This window comes from Kogia breviceps, chromosome X (assembly GCF_026419965.1).
Source record: "Kogia breviceps isolate mKogBre1 chromosome X, mKogBre1 haplotype 1, whole genome shotgun sequence".
NCBI classification, from domain to species: Eukaryota; Metazoa; Chordata; class Mammalia; order Artiodactyla; family Physeteridae; genus Kogia; species Kogia breviceps.
Genome location: NC_081330.1, coordinates 102,315,045 through 102,336,246, shown reverse-complemented (window position 1 = coordinate 102,336,246; position 21,202 = coordinate 102,315,045). Strand labels below are relative to the sequence as shown.

Here is a 21,202-nt window from a genome sequence, read left to right as displayed (position 1 = left end):
GTTTGTTTTTTACATTTCTTTAAAGGCCCAAATAGACTATGCTCCAGCAGTTTTAAATCCTTTCATAATAAGAGACACTATCATTCCCAGATCAGATCAAAAACATGATGCTCATAGAACTACTCCCATTTTAGAATCATTCAATTAAATTTACCTGTGTGACATAAAGGAGTGCTGCCCCAACTCTAAATTAAATTGAAGATGCATAGACTTTTTTCCTTTTTTTTTCTGATACAGTGATTTAACACAGAATAATCTGGATTTCCTTAGAGATAACTTGTTTACCCCTTTTAATTAATCTACTAATATACATTCCACTAAAACCTAAACTTATCATTTGTATTGTAATTACTTGGAGAGAGCATGGTTCATAATTTCCTTATTACTGAAGAAGTAAATTGGGGAAATGTGCATAGTAAAAATTATTATTTTTTTGCTGTACCTCGTGGCATGCGGAACTTCCCCAACCAGGGATCGAACCTGTGCCCCCTGCATTGCAAGTGCAGAGTCTTAACCACTGGACCACCAGGGAAGTCCCAAAATTATTTTAAATGTACTGAATTATTTGTTTTGCCAATAACCTGACCTCTCAGTGTTCCATAAGAAGGTGGTTTTAATGGAATTTCACTTTATTTATTGACTTCTGAATGTGAAAATGATAGATTGTATTAATTTCTTATTAACTTGGCTAATTTCCTCTTTCCTGGTTAATGAGAGATGTTTGTCCCTCAACTGGCTCCTACACAACACACAGTGGATTTCCTCCATGTGTGGAGGGGGTCCTTTAATATCCCCATGTGGTGATGGTCTCTTGGTAAAGTTGCCAACAGTCCATGATGTGTCCAAATAAGCATTTCTCTTCGTGATTCACTTTTACTGATTACTCTCTGACCTACATTCACTAATTAAGTACAATGCCTTGGATGTTGGATGTTTGGTTTGTCTCAAAGAAAAACATGTTGTTCTCATGTGTTATTTATATATATCTAAGTACCTCTTATCTTTTCCTAGTTACTTTCTTTATGGATTTAGCTACTAAGGAAACCTACTAAGTTAACAGACTCATTATTCTTGGGGTGCTAGCCACTTGGACAAATGGAATTTTCAAGAAGTCATTTGATCCATTCTTTCTTTTAGCAAGCTGAGCGAAGAAGTGTTTTGTGTAAGGTCACATTTCCTTTTCTGAGTAGGTTTACACATTCAACAACCTAGACAAATGAATGCCTTTGACACTGTGAAGTGTGAGCATTGCTACCTGGGCCATAAAGAAGCTGTCTCCCAAATGAGAGGCAGTCTTACAGACTTCATGGGTGAGAACATCATCTGAATGAGAGGTGGCAAAACAAATATTGGTCATAGCATTATGTGCAGTTAGCTGTTACAGTACCCATCTACTGGCTCCATTGCTTTGCATGGAATGGATTCCCCGTGCTCAGTGGTGTATTGAAGTCTGGTGTCCATGGCAACCAAAGCACCACCAATCTCAAAGCAAATACTGTGGGGACCAGCTGAATCTACACTCCTGCAATGACTTTAGGAGGGAGCCACATTCCTAACAAACTTTACAGCTACCTAAGGCTGAAGAGAACCAGTGCTCAACCAGAAAGGAAGTATTGTTCTCATGCACATTTCAGTAACATAATTTTGCTATTTTAAATGTTTCCTCTTTCCTTGTAAGGCAAAGAGAATTGCACGTGTATCACCAGTTGCAGCTGTTGAAATAGGTTAGTGCCTCAATGAAGGCATTAAAAGATGATGGTTAAGAATAGGGCTTTGGGGACTTCCCTGGTGGTCCAGTAGGTAAGACTCTGCACTCCCAATGCAGGAGGCCTGGGTTCCATCCCTGGTCCGGGAACTGGATCCTGCGCACATGCCGCAAATAAGAAGTCCACAGGCGGCAGCTAAGAAGCCCAGGGCCACATACCGCAACTAAAGATCTGTGCTGCAACTGAGACCCAGTGCAGCCGAAATTAAATAAATAAATGAATATTTCTTTTAAAAAAAGAGATAACTTTAAAAGAACAGGGTTTTCAGTCATATAGCCTTGGGATTGAATCGTGGCTCCATCACAGTAGCTGGTTGACCTCAGCCATGTTACTTAGCATCTTTGAGGCTTGATTTCCTCATCTGCAAAATGTAACACAAGCAGCACCCACTTCATAGGTGTGGTATGAAGATCCACTGAGAATGTGCATGTAACATGCTTAGCAGAGGGTCTGCTAGGCACAGAGTAAAGACTGTATAAGTCAGTCCTTGTTTTATTAGTATTTTGAGTATTATTGTCATTAATGTAAGTGAGACCCTGTGTTGACTAAATAATACATGTTGTTTGGACATTCAGCCCATCTAATATTCCCTGTGGTGTTAGTCAGAGCTGCTATGCCCCTGATCACATCAGTAAAGCTTTGAGATCTTCAAACAGAGGCCATAAAGGGCTGGAGGGAAATTTCCTCTGCTCTGCCACAGAGGAGATTAAGCTGAGAAGCTCACAGAGATTGTGTCAAAGTAAATTGAGTGGCTGGTCATCACCCCCAAAACCCGAAGCCATGCAAGTTACCCTTTGCACTTTGCTTCCTCCAGGAGGGTGTTCTTTTCTCTTTTTAAAATTTCAGGCTCCTTGAAGACTTAATCTAGGAATTGGCTTTCCTGTGTCTGATTTGTACTCCTCAGAGTAAATCACCTAATTGCCTTTATCGGCAGTAAATTGCTATGCGGGTGATGTTGGAATGTTTGTTTTTTGCTCTCTTGCCCCAGAATCTGAGTGGTAGATTCAAGGACCTCTTTCCTGCTCTTAAGTTCTCTTCTTTGCTTCTAAAGATCATTTGCTTGCATGGCGCTAATTCAGAATTTCAGACAAATTTCAGTAGTTGAGTCTCTGACGAAATGACAACTTCAAATGAGTTTTCCTCAGCAAATGTTGCAGATCATGTACAGTCGGGTAGCTTGTTTCAGAAAAGGATTAATACAATTAAGGATTCTTCCAAGTGTTTCTTCAGCTTCTGGGCCCAGAAATTATGTTTTTCTTGCATTAATGCACTTTTCTATTTGCATTTCAAGGCTATGTCATATAGACTCACTGTCAATTTTACAAACTTAAATCTATGTTTTACTCTTTAGCTGCTATTCATATTCATTTATGACATGATGATCTTGATATGTATAAACTATACTACTCTATTAGTAGAGGCATCATTATGAGTTCTTATCCATAATCACTGAGTTGTCATGTATAATCATTAGTTCTGCTTACAATCTTCAGTACCCTACCAAGTGGCTCTAAGTGTGTGGCCTTCATCTCCATGGGGGGTCTGTTATATCTTTATCTGATCTGTGGCCTTAGGTCAGTGTTTCACACACTTGAGGGTATATTAGAGTCCCTTGGAGGGCTTGTTCCATCCCCAGAGTTTCTGATTCAGTAGGTCTGGAGTCGGGCCTAAGACTTTGCACTGTTAACAAGTTCCACTGATGCTGCTGCTTGCCTGGAGGCTACTTTTTTAGAACCACTGCCTTAGACCATACCCTTAACCTTGGCCAAGCATCTCTGAAATGTGGGAACTGGGTGAAGGCATGTGGTGGTAGTACCACAAACTTATCACCACCACCAGAAAAGAACTCAAAAGACAGGACTCAGATTTTCCTGGTGGCGCAGTGGTTAAGAATCCGCCTGCCAATGCAGGGGACATGGGTTCGAGCCCTGGTCCGGGAAGATCCCACATGCCGCGGAGCAACTACGCCCGTGCACCACAACTACTGAACCTGCTCTCTAGAGCCCGTGAGCCACAACTAGTGTGGCTGTGCTCTAGAGCCTGTGAGCCACAACTACTGAGCCCGTTCGCCACAACTAGTGAAGCCTGTGTGCCTAGAGCCCATGCTCCGCAACAAGAGAAGCCACTGCAATGAGAAACCCATGCGCCACAATGAAGAGTAGCCCCCGGTCGCCGCAACGAAGACCCAACACAGCCAAAAATAAAATGTAAATAAATAAAGAAATTTATATACATATATAAAAAGATAGGACTCACTATATTACAGGCACTGTGGTTAACGTACTACATCCATTTCAGGGGAGAAAACTGGGACTTAGGTTCAGTAACTTGCCTGTCATCACACAGCTGGTCAAGCAGTTAAAGCCACATTTTTCAGACTTCAGAGCTTCTTTTCGAGATTTAAGTCAGGTTAGATTTCTGCATGTTTTTCTAATAACGTATGCACTGCCAAGAGGAGAGTAAGTTGTACCCCAAGGCATCTGGAAGGATAGTTTTAACTTGGCTCTCTGAACCTCAGGGTGTTTCTGAAGTTCAACTTAAGATTGAATAAAAATGGCAGTACAGGAGAGTGCTCTACATTGGTCCCAAAGTTCTAAAAGCCTGTAAGACTCAACTTCAAGTTTGTCATTTACAAGTTTGATAGAGTGGTTAGACTCCCAGATCCTTTCCCAAACCCGAGCAACTAGATCATGGTCTTAGGCCAGGTTCTCCAAAAAGCTGAACCTGAGATATGGGCACTCACCATTAAGGAAGAGTTCTCAGGAGAAACCAGTTTGGGAGTGGGGGAAACAGTGAAGGGTCAGAAGTGAAAACAAAGGTGTGATTTTAGGCTAAGCCCCAGCTTTCTGTCTCATTCTGTGGGGGAGCTCCAGAGTGTAAATCACATCTCAGAGTTTGTCCTGACTAGAGGTATCGCTCTCCCACCAGTAATTCACTCCAGCTGCATAGGGGGTGTGACCCTCCAGGTACTTCAAGGCTTCTGGAACCGTGGGGCAAATGTGAAGCACATGAGTTGCTGGATTTCAGGGGCCCACCAGCATGTTGGATGGAAAAAGAATAAAAAGAGATTCTAAACGCTTCTAAGAAGAAAAACAAAACTTCCTTAAAAGGATTTGCACTGGACTTTGAATAGCAACTTAAGAAGCTACAGGACAATGGAGCAAGGCCTCCAAAGTTCACTAAGAAAATTCTCAACTAGAATTCTATAGCAGCCAAAATTATCAAATGTGAAAGTAGAAAAAAATCTTTGCAAGTTCTCAAAAAAACATTTTTTTTTTCTTTCAAAAGCATGAGGCAGAGGTAATCTAGCTTCACAGAATGTGTTAGAAAAACGTAGGGGCCAGACATTCCAAACGAACCAGCCACCATGTGGAACACTGCAAAAGCTGGTAAAACTTTTTTGAGGGGGGTCCATTGCGATGGGAGAATGAACCAAGAAATAGGAAAATACGAGATCTCAAAACCCGGAGCTCCAATGCAGGTGGGATCAGAAAACTTCAAGAGTGATGGTAAAGGACAGCCCGAGATGGCAGCTGGGTATCAGACCTTGAAGGCAGCTGGTAAGTACTGAAGCAGAGCTACAGCCAGGATGATGCTAAAAGAAAAAATCAAAAAACAGAATAGGCGGCTCACCTGATATATTTGGCTGTACCTGGGGTAGTTTTGCAAATTTATTGGAAAGTCCGGGCATGAATTTGGTGTAGACAAAATAGAAAACCAAACAATATAATAAGAAAAGGAAATTGGGCTTCCCTGGTGGCACAGTGGTTAAGAATCCGCCTGCCAATGCAGGGGACACAGGTTTGAGCCCTGGTCCGGGAAGATCCCACATGCCGCGGAGCAACTAAGCCCGTGTGCCACAACTACTGAGCCTGTGCTCTAGAGCCCATGAGCCACAGCTACTGAGCCTATGTGCCACAACTACTGAAGCCCGCGTGCCTAGAGCCCGTGCTCCGCAACAAGAGAAGCCATCGCAATGAGAAGCCCACGCACCACAACGAAGATTAGCCCCCGTCGCCGCAACTAGAGAAAGCCCGCACAGCAACGAAGACCCAACGCAGCCAAAAATAAATAAAAATAAAATAATTTTTTTAGAAAAAGCAAATTATTAACTTGTGCGGGGGGCATGGGGAGAAAGGAAATGGTAATCACTGCACATGGCTTTGTTTAATGAATATTGATTTAACCTCATATTGTTTGGGAAAAAAGAAGTGATATAACTGTTTGGGGTATTTGGGAAAGGAAATGTATGTGTGGAGAGATTATAAGAGAGCTAAGTCTTCATCTTCCATGTTAGGAGATTAATAGATAACACCTCTGATGGAAAAGTCAAGAAATAGCTGTACAAGCATCTCATCTAGAAATATGAAGATAAGTAGCTAGAAAAAAATGTTTTCAGTTTTTGCCTTGGAGGAGTCAGAATGTGGATAGGGTGGGGTGAGGCAGGAGCCTGCTATTATTTTAAAGAACTCTTCACTTTTTAAGTTATGCACATGTATTTTTTTGAGAAATATAAATGCCAAGAAAATAACTATTTTTCTTAATCTCACCTGTGCTTTTTAGCTGTGATTTCTCCATATTCTCTTCTTCACATACATCTTATTCCTGCTCGATGATTGTTCTCAGAGAATATCTATGGAATGTTCCTAATAATAGAATTGATGTCATATATAGATAAATTTTGTCAACAGATATTTCCCCATCAAAAATATAGCTGGATATATGCGTTTTATTCTTATAAATAATACTAAATTAGGATTTAATGATGACATTTTATTAGTTTGAATGGTCGAATAGCTCTGTGTCAATTAAAATCTTCATATCATTTAATTTAAATAGTTGTGCCTTCCTTAATAAAGTATTGAGTAAAATAATGAGGATCAGAGCTATATTTATTAAGCTGCTACCCAAGAAGAAGGAGGAGAGAGCCCAGTTAAGATAATTAAAAGTGAAAAGATAGATGGTTAGAATACCATGAAGACTGGTGGAACCACTTATGTAAAGCAGAATAAGAATAATTTTTTTTTTCGAGGCAATAACTCTAAGATGCTCCAAGATTCTAAAGTGCTTCCAAGTCATTGCAGCCAGTGGTAACTAATTATTATATAGAACATTAAGTCAACTAAGTACTTCTTACGTAAGCTGTCCTATTTAATTCTCACAATATCTCTTCGAGTTACATATTATTACTACTACCATTTTCTGAACAGAAAATAGAAAGCATTGCAGAGAGGTTGAGTAACTTTCCCGAGGACGTAGGGTCGAGAAGTAGGATAATCACATTTATTGCCCAAGCAGGATACTTTTGGTAGGAACCAGCCAGTTGAGTATCTAAGACAAGAGAGAGAAACCAAGACTTAACGTATGGGACTTACAGTCCCCAATTGATAAGGGGTTAAATCTAGTCTAGAACTCAAGTTCTTCTGCAAACTCATGCTCTTTCTGCTGCCTTGGGCTGGTGGTACCCTTAGTGTTAAACAAAGTTCCCCATTCCCTAAATATACCGTTAAATGTTGACTGATAAATGGCAAATAATTGAAGCCTCGAGGGAGTGGATGGGGCTTCTGAATCAGTTCTGGGGCTTCAGGACCAAATTAGTTGCTCACTCTCACCCCAGATTCCACAGAGTAGCTTGAAAACTCAGAGAGAGGAGGTGTCTGGAAGGCATTCAGGTACAGGTGACAAGTTCCCAAATAGAACATGGTAAAAAAAAAACTGGGGGTGTGATATTGGAGCCCAACATGGATGATTAAGTGTGGGGATTGAAAGTGGATGGCAAACTGTGAGAGAAAGCATGCTCAGCAGGAAGTGCCTAACACCACCTGAGTTTCTTTTGTTATTTTCCTTTTTTAAAAAATTATTTATTTTGTCTGCATTGGGTCTTCATCATTGGGTCTTCGTTGCTGCACGTGGCCTTTCTCTAGTTGTGGTGAGCAGGGGCTCCTCTTTGTTGCGGTGCGAGGGCTTCTCATTGCAGTGGCTTCTCTTGTTGCAGAGCTCGGGCTCTAGGCGCACGGGTTTCAGTAGTTGTGGTGCACGGGCTCAGTAGTTGTGGTGCACGGGCTCAGTAGTTGTGGTGCACAGGCTTACTTGCTCCACAGCATGTAGGATCTTTTGTTATTTTTCTCACAAGCCTTTTTTCTCAATCGATCCCTTTCCCCGGCACCTCTGGCTGCCCTTTTTGGATGTACTGTTCAATGCACATATCGTGTTTGTTTCCATCCTACATGTTTCCTAGGGAGCCTTGCCTGCAGCATGACTGGGGCAGCTCTAAGCTCTTCATCTCCACTCTGTTTTTACTACTACTGAGCTGAATAATAGGCAGACTCCCGGCAAACAGAAGATTCTTAATACATATTCACAGAAGGAAGGAAGGAAGGAATGAAGATGAACTGTTTTTAATTTCATGAAACTAAATAATCCCCTTTATTTGAGGCTCAAGAAGGGACAACCCACATTTTAAAAGGAGCTCCTATTGAAATGTGTTTTAGCTTTTATAGGTCTGACAGCAGAGCCAGGTAGGATGAAATACCTGATGGACAGGATAGTTGATTGGTCATGAATATTGTCATATTTTCATTTGCAGTCAGCCTTGTGACAGCCAAGGGATGGTAAAATTCTACCACTTTTACATTACAAAATGAGAACAGTGCCCAGCTTGTGACCGGTCATAATGATCCACTTATGCATTTCTGTGCTGACACACAGAACTCTCCGATTGTTAACATTTAATAGACTTTTTAGGAAACTCTAAGTCTGGACTTCTACAGTACATGACATCTGAAAAGGTTTTTGTTTTTAAAATAATCTGTTACTTTTATATTCATGCGGGTGATGAAAACTTGCGTGTGTTTCTCAACCTTTATCTACCTCTCTCTTTAAAACTTGCATTCACTCTTGATAAATTAACCATTGACAGATGTAGACACATAATCAGCTGTTAGAATTTATTTTTTGTTTGGAAGGACTTAGGCTTTTCCAGCAAAGGAGAACTGAATGTAGAAAACTGTCCCTTTAATTGTGTATCGAAATACCTCAAACAACTGTTAAAGTAAATATTTATGAATAAGAATATGTAGGGGAGTAGAAGAATCAAAGCCAATTTTCAGTAAGTATACTTTTACTACAGCTAAGAAATGAATTCCTCATCACGTCCGTCGCATAGTGAATAAACAAATACCTGAAGAGATAACTAAATCAGAAATTATAAGGAAAAATGTACCCTCAGAATTTTTCTACGGCATACTGTGACTTAATATTTCTCTTCATCTTAGATAGCATGAGCTTTTAATTAGCAAGGCAGTACCCTGTATGGCACAGCTATTTCTGATTTATACTACTGAATATTGACCAACACGTAACTAACTCCCTATCAGTATTTTTAGCAGTCAGAGAAAAATCCCCAATTCTTCTTGGTGCAGGTGACTTCTTAGAGAGTCTAACTAAAACTGTGTAAAATGGCTTTTGACATTTAGCTTTCAAGCTTGAGGCATTCTTTTTTCTTTAGGCAAGCCGTGTTCCTGGCCAAATGTGAATCAAAGACAGAACAATACTCTTTTGATTTCTGTTACTGCCTAGTGTTTTCTTTTTTCTAGAGATTTCAGGCCAAAGGTGCTACCTTCTGAGTAGTCTCTTCTTCTGATGTTCTGGCAGTTAAGGTGCTATGATGCTTTCAATATGTTCGCAATGCCCTCTGAATTTTGATTGCCAAGAATTTCCTTGTTTGGGGCTATCTGCAGTTTCACTGTAGTGTGTTTAGAGTAGATTTCATGTTAATAACCCTCCTTGTTATAGGTTGTGCTTCTTATAGTTGTGGATTTGTGTCTTTAATCAGTTCTGTCAATTTCTCAGTCATTGGCTCTTAAAATATCACCTCTTCTTTTTTTTTTTTTTTTTTTTTTTTTTTTTTGTATGCGAGCCTCTCACTGTTGTGGCCTCTCGCGTTGCGGAGCACAGGCTCTGGACGTGCATGCTCAGCGGCCATGGCTCACGGGCCCAGCCGCTCCACGGCATGTGGGATCCTCCCAGACTGGGGCACGAACCCATGTCCCCTGCATTGGCAGGCGGACTCTCAACCACTGCGCCACCAGGGAAGCCCCACCTCTTCATTTTTTAACAATTTTACTGAGATATAACAATTCACACATTCGAAGTGTACAATTCAGTGGTTTTAATGTGTCTGTAGGGTTGTCCACAATTGATTTTATTTATTTATTTATTTTTAACATCTTTATTGGAATATAATTGCTTTACAGTGGTGTGTTAGTTTCTGCTGTATAATAAAGTGAATCAGCTATACGTATACCACAATCAATTTTAGAAGATTTTCATCACCCCAGAAGGAAACCCTGATGCCGTTAGCAGTCACTCCTCTATTCCACCCAACCCCTCCTCCTACTCCCACTGCTCTAGGCAACCACTAATCTACTTCTTTGTCTTTATGGATTTGCCTGTTCTGGACATTTCATAGAAATGGAACAATACCCTATGTAGTCTTTTGTGATTGGCTGCTTTCACTTAGCAAAATGTTTACAAAGTCCATCCATGTTAGAGCATGTATCAGTACTTCATTCCTTTTTATTACCAAATATATTTAATTGTATGGATATATCACATTTTATTCATCCTGTTATGTGTTGATGGACATTTGAGTAATTAAAAGTTATTGGCTACTATGAAAAATGCTTCTGTGAATGTTCTTGTGTAGGTTTTTGCTGTGGACATCTGTTTGCAATGTTTTCACTTCTCTTGGGTGTATACCTAGGAATGGAATTGCTGGGTCATATGGTAATTTTATCTTTAACATTTTGAGAAATTGTCAGGCTGTTTTCCAAAACAACTGTGCCATTTTCCATCAACACCAGCAACATACAAGCATTCTAGTTTCTCCACACCCTCACCAACACTTACTATTATCAGACTTTTTGATTATAGCCATAAGCGGGTGTGAAGTGGTATATAATTGTGCTTTGATATGTATTTTCTATCAAGAAAATAATGATGTTGAACATCTTTTCACATACTTATTGGCACATCTTTGGAGAAATGTCTGTTTAGATCCTTTGCCCTTAATTAAGTTATTTGTTTTTTATTATTGAGTTGTAAAATTTCTTTATATATTCTGGATACAGATACCTTATCAGAAATATGATTTACAAATATGTTGTACCATTGTGTGGGTTATCTTTTAACTGTATTGATGGTTTCCTTTGAAGCACAAAATTTTAATTTTTATAAAGCCTTATTTATCTACTTTTTCTTTTGCCAGATGTGCTTTTGGCATCACTTCTAAGAAGAGTGACTAAATCAAGTTAGTGATATTCGCCATTTTTTTTTAATATTAGTGCTTCTCTACCTTGGCTACACATTAGAATCCCCTGAAGAGCTTTAAAAATTCTGAAGCCCAGGCCATGCTCTAGAACAATTAAATCAGAACGTTCTGGGTGGGACCTAGGCATCAATAGTTTTATAGCTCCACAAGTGCAACCAAGGTAGAGAACCCCTGCTCTACATCCTTCTGAGATCCAGATGCATGTATATTCCATCTTTGTATCACTTCATATTGCTTATCCTCTCTTTTATGTTCTCCATTTACTTATTTCTTTGTGCTGCATTCTAGGTAACTTCATTAGATCTATCTTCCAGTTCACCTGTTCTCCCTTGAGCCATGTTTCACCTGCCGTTAAACCCATCTGTTGAGTTTTACATCTATCAACTTTATTTTTCTTTTCTGTAAGTTCCAGATGAGCTTTTCTCATGGTTTCATATTGCTTGTTAAGTTTTGTGATTTGACCTTTTTGGGGGAACATTTAATGCATTTTGGGGGGACTTCATATCTGGTAATGTAAATGTTGGAAGTCCTTGATGGTGACATTTTCTTGTTTGTGATTTCTGCATACTGTCACTTTTGGGGGCTTGTTTCCTTGGGTCCTTGATCTTCTACCATGCACATATATTTGGTTGATGTTAATATGTGGTGTCTAAATTGAGGATGCTTCTTTGTAGAGATCTGTGTTCACTGCTTCTGGGATTCAGGGATACTGCCAGCCTGGAACCATTTTAGCCTTTTTCCTTGGTGTCCCCAGCTTGATGCAGGAGAATGCAACATTTGCCCTCAGGGCGACCTTGCCTGGCTTATCACATATGGTTCTGCTCAAGTTTTTTGTTTCGTTTTGCTTTTCTAGGGGGACTTGGGGCTTCCCCTTGCTGTATTTGAGCCTAACTATATACTGGTAAATAAGTCTCATAAAGGATATGCGGTATTTAATCAAGTACAAGATTCTGCCAAATTAAGATGCATTTTTTATGTACCAGTAAGAAAGAAAAAAAACGGTCCATTAAACTGACATAATATTTCTTATCACTAGCATTTTACATTTATTGAAAGAGCTTGTTTAGAGCTATTTAGACAGTGATTTTTATCATATATCACTCTTGTGTATACCTAGAAGAAAAATATAAGCAAAATAAATTGGTTTATGATATTCACAACACTTTCTTACATTCATACTCTAACAGGCTTTAATTACTTTCTCCTTAGAGTCACTAGCATCTGTGATTTTTCTGCAAAATATCATCCTCTGTGCTGTCAAAAGTACTGGTGATGCAGCATTTCTTTAAAAAGTGTTCCACTTTGTCTCTGGCATTTTTCCAAGTGCTTGACACCCATTTTGGAGGTTTTGATGCACCATGCACAGGCCATGAGAGCTAAGTCTTGCTGCCTCTGGGCAGATAGTGATTTTGAGATACATTTTAATTACAGAGATATTAAAAATTTTTGTAAATGGTGCATCTTAGAATCAATAAAATTATGCAGTTCCTCTGTTATAGGGAAAGGCCTTTCTGAGTATCCAGATGAGTGCTACTGAAAGTGTGGCTTGCAGGCCAGTGCCATTCTGCAAATTTGTTCCTGGTCTAAAAGGATATAAGTACAGAAATTGAGAGTTAAGCATTTAGGAACTTTTTTAGTAATTATGCCAAGTAATTGTTTTGTCAGTTGGATCTAATAAAAAAAAATTGGGACTCATATTTCATATGTCTTTTTCATTTCATTTTCTGGCAATATATCAGTATGTTATTTTACAGAAACATCAACCCATGATGTATTAGAAATAAACAAAATTGGTCTTTCACCAATGATAGTTGGTAGATAGCCTTGATCTTAATGGGTCTCAAAGTTTAACTTCCGGCAGAATCACCTGGAGGGCTCATTAAACAGGTTTTAGGTGGGTCTGGGATAGAGTGTGAGAATTTGCATTTCTAACAGGTTCCCAGATGATGCTGATGCTGCTGTCCTAGGGACCACAGTTGCAGAGCCACTGCCCTAGACTACTGTATTGCTGGAAGCAGAAATCATATTGCCAAGGTTTTCCGGCTTGGTTTCTAGGACAAGAAATCCTGATGCTCTCTTGGAAAGTTCCTGCTTCCAGTGATCACTTTTTTTTTTTTTTAATGAATTTAGAATAACTTCTCTAAACTTCAGTTTGTTTAATCTCCATTCCTTGGTACACCGTTCAGAACACCACTGACTTTCAGGGCTGTCACAATCAATGTAGGCTGCAAGGTATACGCGATCGTATTTGGTTAGATGTTCACACTCTCCTTAGAAGAGCAAAATGTGCATTTTGTTTTTTCAGTGAATTGATGCCATGGTTGGGTATAAATAAGCTCCCAGTTCTTTTGATAATGCCATGGACAATCCATTGACAGCATTCTAGGGTCTGATCAAATAGCACCAATGCCCAAGATAACCCTTTCCAGTGGTATAAACCAGACCACACACCAGACTTCTGAGCTATTTGTGTTGCCTTGTTGAGGTGACAGGAGGAAGCATCTTCATGAAAAATTGGTATTGCATATCCACTGCATAGTTCCCAGCAACAACCCTTGTTATCACTGTCATCTTGAAGAATATATATTAACCCCAGAGACCTTGATAAATGACCCTTTAGGGGAAAATTAATATCTTTAGGTGAGTCAAATATATTAATCATTGGTGCCACGGGCAGAATAAATTTCCTTCTTGCTGCCATGGCAAGTGCTGTAAATCCTTGCAAGGTCCACAGGCAACATTTATGGTCCTCTGAATATTGGGCAATGCCTGCCATTCGCTGGGGTGGGAGTAATTAACATCTCCGGATTTCAGGTGTTATAGCATGTTAGGAACATTTTTAGTGTTCTAAACCAGTGCTTCTCAAACTTTAATGTATCTGAATCACCTGGAGAATCTACTAAAGATCTGGAATGGGGCCTGAGCTTTTGCATTTCTTAGAAGCTCCTAGGTGATGCCAGTGTTCCACTCAGTGGTCCTTTGCTGAACACTTTTGAATAGTGTGCTTTCATAGAGTACCCCTTCTTGCAAACTAGCAAGTGGGGTACTGGTATAGCTCTTCACCCAGAAGCTCAGCCTGGTCACCTAAAGGCATTACCTGCTTCTTTATGTTCATTTAGTAAAAACACATTCTGCTTACTCCGTGGACAGTATTCATATTAGCAACTACTGCTTTATAACTGTGTCTTTTAAGAACGTTTTACCTTGGTCATTAGAAAGGTCAACTTTATTTTCATCAGAAAATGCTGTTGGGGAGACTTCCTGGTGGTCCAGTGGTTAGGACTCCACGTTTCCACTGCAGAGGGCACGGGTTCGATCCCTAGTCAGGGGACTAAGATCCTGCAAGCAGCGCCGCACGGCCAAAAAAAAAAAAAAAAATGCTGTTGAGGGAGGAGTTGTCATGAATGTCATATTGAAGGTAATTCCATAGCACTGTATCAGAAGAAAACCCCAAATCCCAAAGAGAGAGATACAATGCAGACTCTGTGCTGTGCCATTTAATGATGTCCTCAGAAGGGCACAGCTTTCCTTTGTAAACTTCAGCTTGTGATCAGTGGTGCATGAGACCGAGTATTGCTTTAATAAAATGGTTTCATTGCTTGCTTTGGTCTTGGGTGAAACAGGAGTGATGAGAGATATTATTAGAGCCTGTGTGCGGCCATTGCTTACTGCAAGGCGCTCATTTGTTTCTATTCCCAAGGAGCGAATTACCATAACCTAACAGGGATTATTTCAAACAACGAAATCTACTCAGATCTGAGGGTGGAAGCTGGATTCCTTTCCTGGCCAGAGGTATCACTTACCAGTGCTTTTAGCTGTAGGTGACAGAAAACCTGACTACGGTGGTTTAAACAGATTAGGCTTATTATTCTAACATGTAAAGAGGTCTGGCATTAGATGGCTGCTGGTTTTTGTAAAATGAGTTGGTGCTGTCAGGGTCTTTCCCAGGTCAAAGTTGCAGAATCTGTGGGGTAGCTCCAGACACTATGATTATATTCAAGGCAGGAAGCAGAGGGAAGGCTGTACTAAGTATGTCTGAACTGACCAGGGAAGTAAAAGCTGTCAAAGACATCACCAAATTTCTCTTTGTATCTGTTGACCAGGGCGGTTTCATGGCCACACAAGGGAGACTGGGAAAGCTTTCATTTATCTGGGCCACCTTGAAAACTGCTGGGTTTCTGTTAGGAAGAAAGAAGGGATAAATGGATATTGGGTAAGCAACTAACTATATGCCACACCTAAAGTAACTAGAAGTAAAAATGTCCTTGCCTCTGTGATTCAACTTTGTTCTTAGCAGAATCCAATATTCACTACTAGGAGAGAGAGCCAGTGTCTGCTGCGGGTAGGGGGTGGGTTTGGTAGAGTGAAGAAGCAAAGGTCAAACAGCCTTTCAACATCCAAACTGCATTTCCTCCGAGTGAGGTAAATATACATATTGGGTTTTGAAGACACAAATTACACCTAAAATCAAAAGGAAAGGTAATAGACATCACACTGTACACACAGAGTACTTTGGAAATTCAACAACAGAATTTCCAAAGTCATAAATATGGTGGTACCACTTATCCTGCAATTTTATTAGACAGTTCAGGTATTAAACAGTTTCTGTTGTCAGCTTAATGAATCCCTAAAGATTTTGAAAAAAAGCCTTGTACTATTAATTATAATTAGACTGCCTCTTGGGACACTTCAAGATTCAGTTCTTGATAATAAGCAGTCGATAAGCTCTTTTGATAAAGAAGGAAGCAGCATGGGGCTTCCCTGGTGGCGCCGTGGTTGAGAGTCCGCCTGCCAATGCAGGGGACGCGGGTTCGTGCCCCGGTTTGGGAAGATCCCACGTGCCCCAGAGCGGCTGGGCCCGTAAGCCATGGCCGCTGGGCCTGTGCGTCCACAGCCTGTGCTCTGCAATGGGAGAGGCCACGACGGTGAGAGGCCCGTGTACCGCAAAAAAAAAAAAAAAAGGAATGAAGCAACATGGAACATGAACATCTTGGGGGTATTATATTCCTTTTAGAAACGTTCTTTGGACATTGTTTCTTAAATAATGACTATCTTTCCAATGATGTTACTGTATGTTTTTTGTTGATTTGTAGATGACCTTTTGCATCAATTAGAGTTAATTAGACCTGCATTAGATTAGGGTTTTGCCCACTGTGGAGCTGGGTAACTGCTTTTTAAATTCTTCTTCATTTAACCTTATTAAAATAATTTAGTTGCTAGGAGTTCACTCTTATTTTGAAGATGAAGGAAAATACAGTTTGGTGGGGGAGAGGGTGATGTATTTCTCCTTGATTAAAATCAGTGTGTGTATATGGTCAAGATCAGGCCTTTAAGCTTGGCTTTGTAACATTTTGAAGGTGACTGCCTTGTTTAATCCTCTCTCTCTGTGCTTTCCGGCTCTGAATGAGCTCATACATTTTTATCTGTAGCCTGGTCACTGGGTGAGAGGGAATGATGATTTGTGTTGTTCAGATTTTAGAATTTGGAGAAGAAAAGTGCAATAAAAGACAACTTTTCATTTTGTTTCATTCGTCTAAAGGCTATAGAAGTGTTTCACAGATTCCCATAGAAAGTCTGGCAGAAGATGGACATTGGGAAGAGAGATGGGTGCGCTTCTTTTGCTCTGTCTTGAATCAGGAGATTAGTTCTTACACAGACTTCCCATTCCTGCTTTCCAAAGAGAATGCGAAATAGCTTGTGTCAGAGTCTAAAGGCCCGTTGGGGTCCTGGTGGGATTGTGTGGCAGAGATAAGACAAAGTAGAGTTTTAGGGTTTTCCGTGTGTACCTCCAAGTGGATGGCCTGAACTCACACACCCTGGGAGAGGTGAACGTTGGAGTGCTGTGCTCTGATTTCACATCGGTGCCTCCACCCTTATTGACAGACCTGTAAGCATGACTCCCTCTTTTGTGTTTGCCTAGAACCTGGAACCTGCTTCCATCATAGCACTTGGCACTTTGTGTCCAGAGCTCTGCCAGGGCAGAGGGCTCTTTGAGGGTAGACCCAAGGCCTTAGACTCCAGAGGGCAAGGAGTGTGTCCAGTCTTGCTCCTCACCATGCATGGTACCAAGTAAACGGATGCAGGATTGAAGCAGCCCACTGTGATGCTTCGATTTAAGTTCATCTCTCATCTTATGATTCCCATTTTCATGGGAACATTATGGCTGCTTTCACTGTACTTCTTCAACTCATGTTGAGAGAGTTCTTGGTGTGACTTCAAAAGGCACTCAAAATATCTTGACCTTTTCTTTTCAGAGCACAATGATTAGAAGGGGATACTTGGTGCAGCAGTCAAGCCAAAAAAAAAAAAAAAGTGGGAATTTGAGGAGAATGAAAAAAGCATGGAGGTTGATGGGCATGGATACATTCAGGTTTTCAATTAACTTGACATGTCGCTGCCCAAGAAGCATACAGTGAAGTGGGCAGCTCTGTTATTCTTAGGAGATGAGAATATTCTCTGAGCTCTACAAAATGAGGCTGTGATATTGAAATGCTGCCAGTCTCCCTGCTGGGCAGCTTGCCTGCATTTCATCCAGGCCTTGAGTTCTTTCTCAGCTGCTCTGGCGTCTGTGCCCTTCCTGCTGTTCCCCACTTTGCCAAAGGCCAGCCTCCCTGAGCTGTGAGAGAATCTGCCCTTTGTTGTACTTGAGCAGGGACTGTTTCCAACATTTCAATTGCTCTTCTCCTGGAGAGCCAGAGAGAGAGGGAGAGGGAGAAGCCGTGTGACAATTGTTTGACTCTCAAACCAAAATGTAAGGGTTTTCCTGAAGCTAAGCATCCCATCTTTAAAGTGAGTGGCCTCCCTCCAAGTCCTTCCAGCTTTGAAATGGTTGTCAGACCTGCCTTTGTCCGGAGAGAGCCTGTGAGAGATTCTGCAGTGATTTCAACTTTGAAGCCCCTGTCAGGAGGCATCTGGAGAGCTTTTGCAGAGACATTCAAGCTTGGGCATGTGTCTCAGTTATCTGTTGCTGCCAAAGAACCTTAAAACTTCCTGGCTTCTGTTTTGGTTATGATTTAGTGCTTCCAAGTCCATCTAGTGGTTTGGCTGGGCTGGGCTGGGCTTGCCCACGTGTCTGCACTGAGCGGAAAGGTCAGCTGGAACTGGCTGGTCTGGGGTGGCCTCACTCGTATGTCTTTCCATTGGCTAGCTGTTGGCTGGGGTGATTGGGGTCACTGAACTCCAAGAGTGAGGAAGGAAGTACGCAAGGTCTCTGGAGGCTTTGGTCCGGAAGTGCTGCATCACCACTTCCGTGCCTGTTGACTGAAGCAAAGTCACCTGGGCAGTCAGTGTCAGAGGGTAGCCAGCTGGACTCCACCTCTTGATGAGAGGAACTACAAAGTAAAACTGCAAGGGCCTGGATGCAGAGAGGGAGAGACTTTGGCCAGCCTTGCAGTCTGTCAGTGTGTGATGTCAGAGGCAGCATGAAGTCGTGTGTTGGGTGTGGATGTGTGTTCTCAGGGTTCTAGGCTTTGGGGAGGTGTGGGGAGGCGGGTGTGCTGGAGAGGGAGTGGGGCAGGTGCCGAGGAGCTTTCCACATCCCCTTGTCTTCAGCATCTCTCATTAGGGCTGCCGTAAACAGTCCCCAACAGCTTCCTTCACCTCACGGGTATCATAGACCTTTTATCTTCCTGCCCTTCCCAGAAGGCCAATGCTAGGTATTAAATGTATATAACTACAGAGTGAGGCCAGAACAGTGTGGTGGTGTTCAGTAATGTGCTTTTGCCGTTTGCTGTTCACATGAAGAGCCGAAAATGGATAGTGATTAGTTAACCCAATTATTAAGCAATTACAGTTGACCCTTGAACAGCGTGGGGGTTGGGGGCAGTGAGCTTCTGCACAGCTGAAACCGGCATTATAACTTTACAGTCAGCTCTCCATATCCATAGTTCCACCTCCATGGGGTCAGCCAACCTCGGATCATGTAGTACTGTGGTATGTATTTATTGGGAAAAAATCTGCGTATAAGTGGACCTGTGCAGTTCAAACCCATGTTGTTCAAGGGTTAAACCAATATGGTTGCTTTTGCCATAGTTCTTGCCTTAAGATTGAAATACAATGACTCAACACCTGAGATTTGTTTCCCCTCAGACCAACACAAATATACAGCCTACTTACCAACTATGAAGGTCCATGGTGTACATATTTTTGTGTATTTACCCCACCCTTGACTTCATCTTAGTTACCCTGCTCATTTTTATTTCTTGTTACCTTCATGGTGGCCTACAAGGTCCTGTATGTTGGGCATCCTTCCTTCCTGGCCTCACCTCTCTGACCTCATCTCCTGCCTGTCTCCCCCTGGATCTCACTGCAGCAGACACATCAGCCTCCTTATACTGTTCCTTAAATACACAGATACCCTCCCACGTGAGGGCCTTTGCATGAGTTGTGCCCTGTGCCTAGAAAACTCTTTCTTCACACATCACTTTGGCTAGTGTCCTCACCTCTTTCAGGTCTTTGATCAGATGGCGCCTTTTCTACGAAACGTGCCCTGACCCTCCTGTTTAATACGGAATACCATACCCTTCCCCACAACCTCCGAACCCTCCTTCCCCACTCTACATTCTCTTCTCTCCTTAATGCTCATCACCTTTTAGTAGACTAGATACTCATTTATCATATTAATTGCATGTTCTCTGAACCTCTTCCTCCTGTGTTTTGGGGGTCCCCAAGACCACCCCAGGATTGATGATGCACTCAGAGAACTCAAAGGACTCAGCACACAGTCATAACCGTGGTTATGATTTACTACAGCGACAGGACAGAAAGCAAAATCAGCGAAGGGAAGAGGTGCCGGGAGTGAACTCTGGGGGAAAACCAGGCACTGGCTTCCAAGGGTCCTCTCCCTGCAGAGTCAAAAAGGACACGCTTCATTCCCCTGGCAGCTAGTTGTGACAACACATGGGAGGTGTGGTTTGCCAGGGAAGCCCATTAGAGACTCAGCACCCCGGGTCTTTACTAGGGGCTGGTCACGTAGGCACCCTCTGCCCAGCACGTATCAAAATTCTAGACTCCCAGAAGGAAAGCAGGTGTTCAGAATAAACTATATTGTTTGCACAAACAGTTGAGGCACACCTTTACTAGTCCTGGGCGTGGTTGTCTAGAAATCCAAGTTCTCAAGTGCCAGCCAAGGCCAGCCTTGCAAACAGGCCTCTCTAAGAATGGCAGTCTCGGGCCTGCTGTGATAACTTTTTTCTCCATACCACGCAGGAATCTAAGCTCCTTGAGGACAGAGATCTTTGTTTTGTGCCATCACGTGCCCCCCAGAGCAGTGTCTGACACATAGTAAGTGCTCTAAGTGCTTAACAAATATTTATTGAATGAAGAGAGGGAACATAGGCCCTTGGGTGGACTACTCCCTGTGGCAGAAATACCTCACAAAGGAGGAATAGTCTCCTGATTTACCCCTACGGGGCTTTACCTGAAGCAGCAGGCCCATATATGTACAACTCCCATCCAGACAGCCTCTGTCCAGGGGACCTGAAACAAGCCTGGCCTCCACACCCTCACAAGTCCATTTGTCCAGGAGCAATGTGTTCAGAGTAGTTGCTTGGTGAGGATCCAGGTCTTTTGATCCTGGTTTTCCTCTTCCCATGTTTGTTTTTTGCCATCCTACAGTGCCGAGGGTTGGCATGAAAACTGGCCTAGTTGTGGACCATTTGACTTGACCTGCCTCTGGTTGTGACATTTATGCAAGCAATGTCTTCGTTTCGTCTTCTAGTGTTTATTTTTAAAGGCAAAAGGGCCATGTGAAAGGACTTTTCCCTCACACGATATGCATTTCCTCCTTCTCTGTTTCCAGATCCTGAACCATTTTTCACTGTGACTCTGTAAGCTCTGTAGTTTTCCTATGATCAGTGACTCTTCAGGGTAAAAACCTCAGTTTTTCATTCCCTGTTCCCTCAGTAATTGAAAGATTAAGCTAAATTTCAAAACTACTAGTGTCAGGATTTCATCCCATCTGGAAAGTCTGTTTCATAAAAGGCTTGCTTGTCACATTCTGAAGTTTGACAAATTGATGGAATGAATCATTTGTTGAAATTCAGCAAAGAGCTCCCAGCCCCATATTCTGTGTCTCGGCTTAAGACTGGTCTCAGCTCAAAAATAC

The 21,202-nt window shown here is 41.7% G+C and overlaps 1 protein-coding gene and 1 non-coding gene across 2 annotated transcripts in view; one reads left to right on the top strand and one right to left on the bottom strand.

Annotated features, from left to right (window-relative positions):
- The window catches only part of LANCL3 (LanC like family member 3), a 94,301-nt gene that overhangs the window by 14,133 nt on the left and 58,966 nt on the right, over positions 1–21,202 (top strand). The window lies entirely within an intron of this gene.
- On the bottom strand, positions 460–532 carry TRNAA-UGC (transfer RNA alanine (anticodon UGC)). The gene has a single exon. It is a non-coding gene; the product is annotated as a tRNA-Ala (tRNA).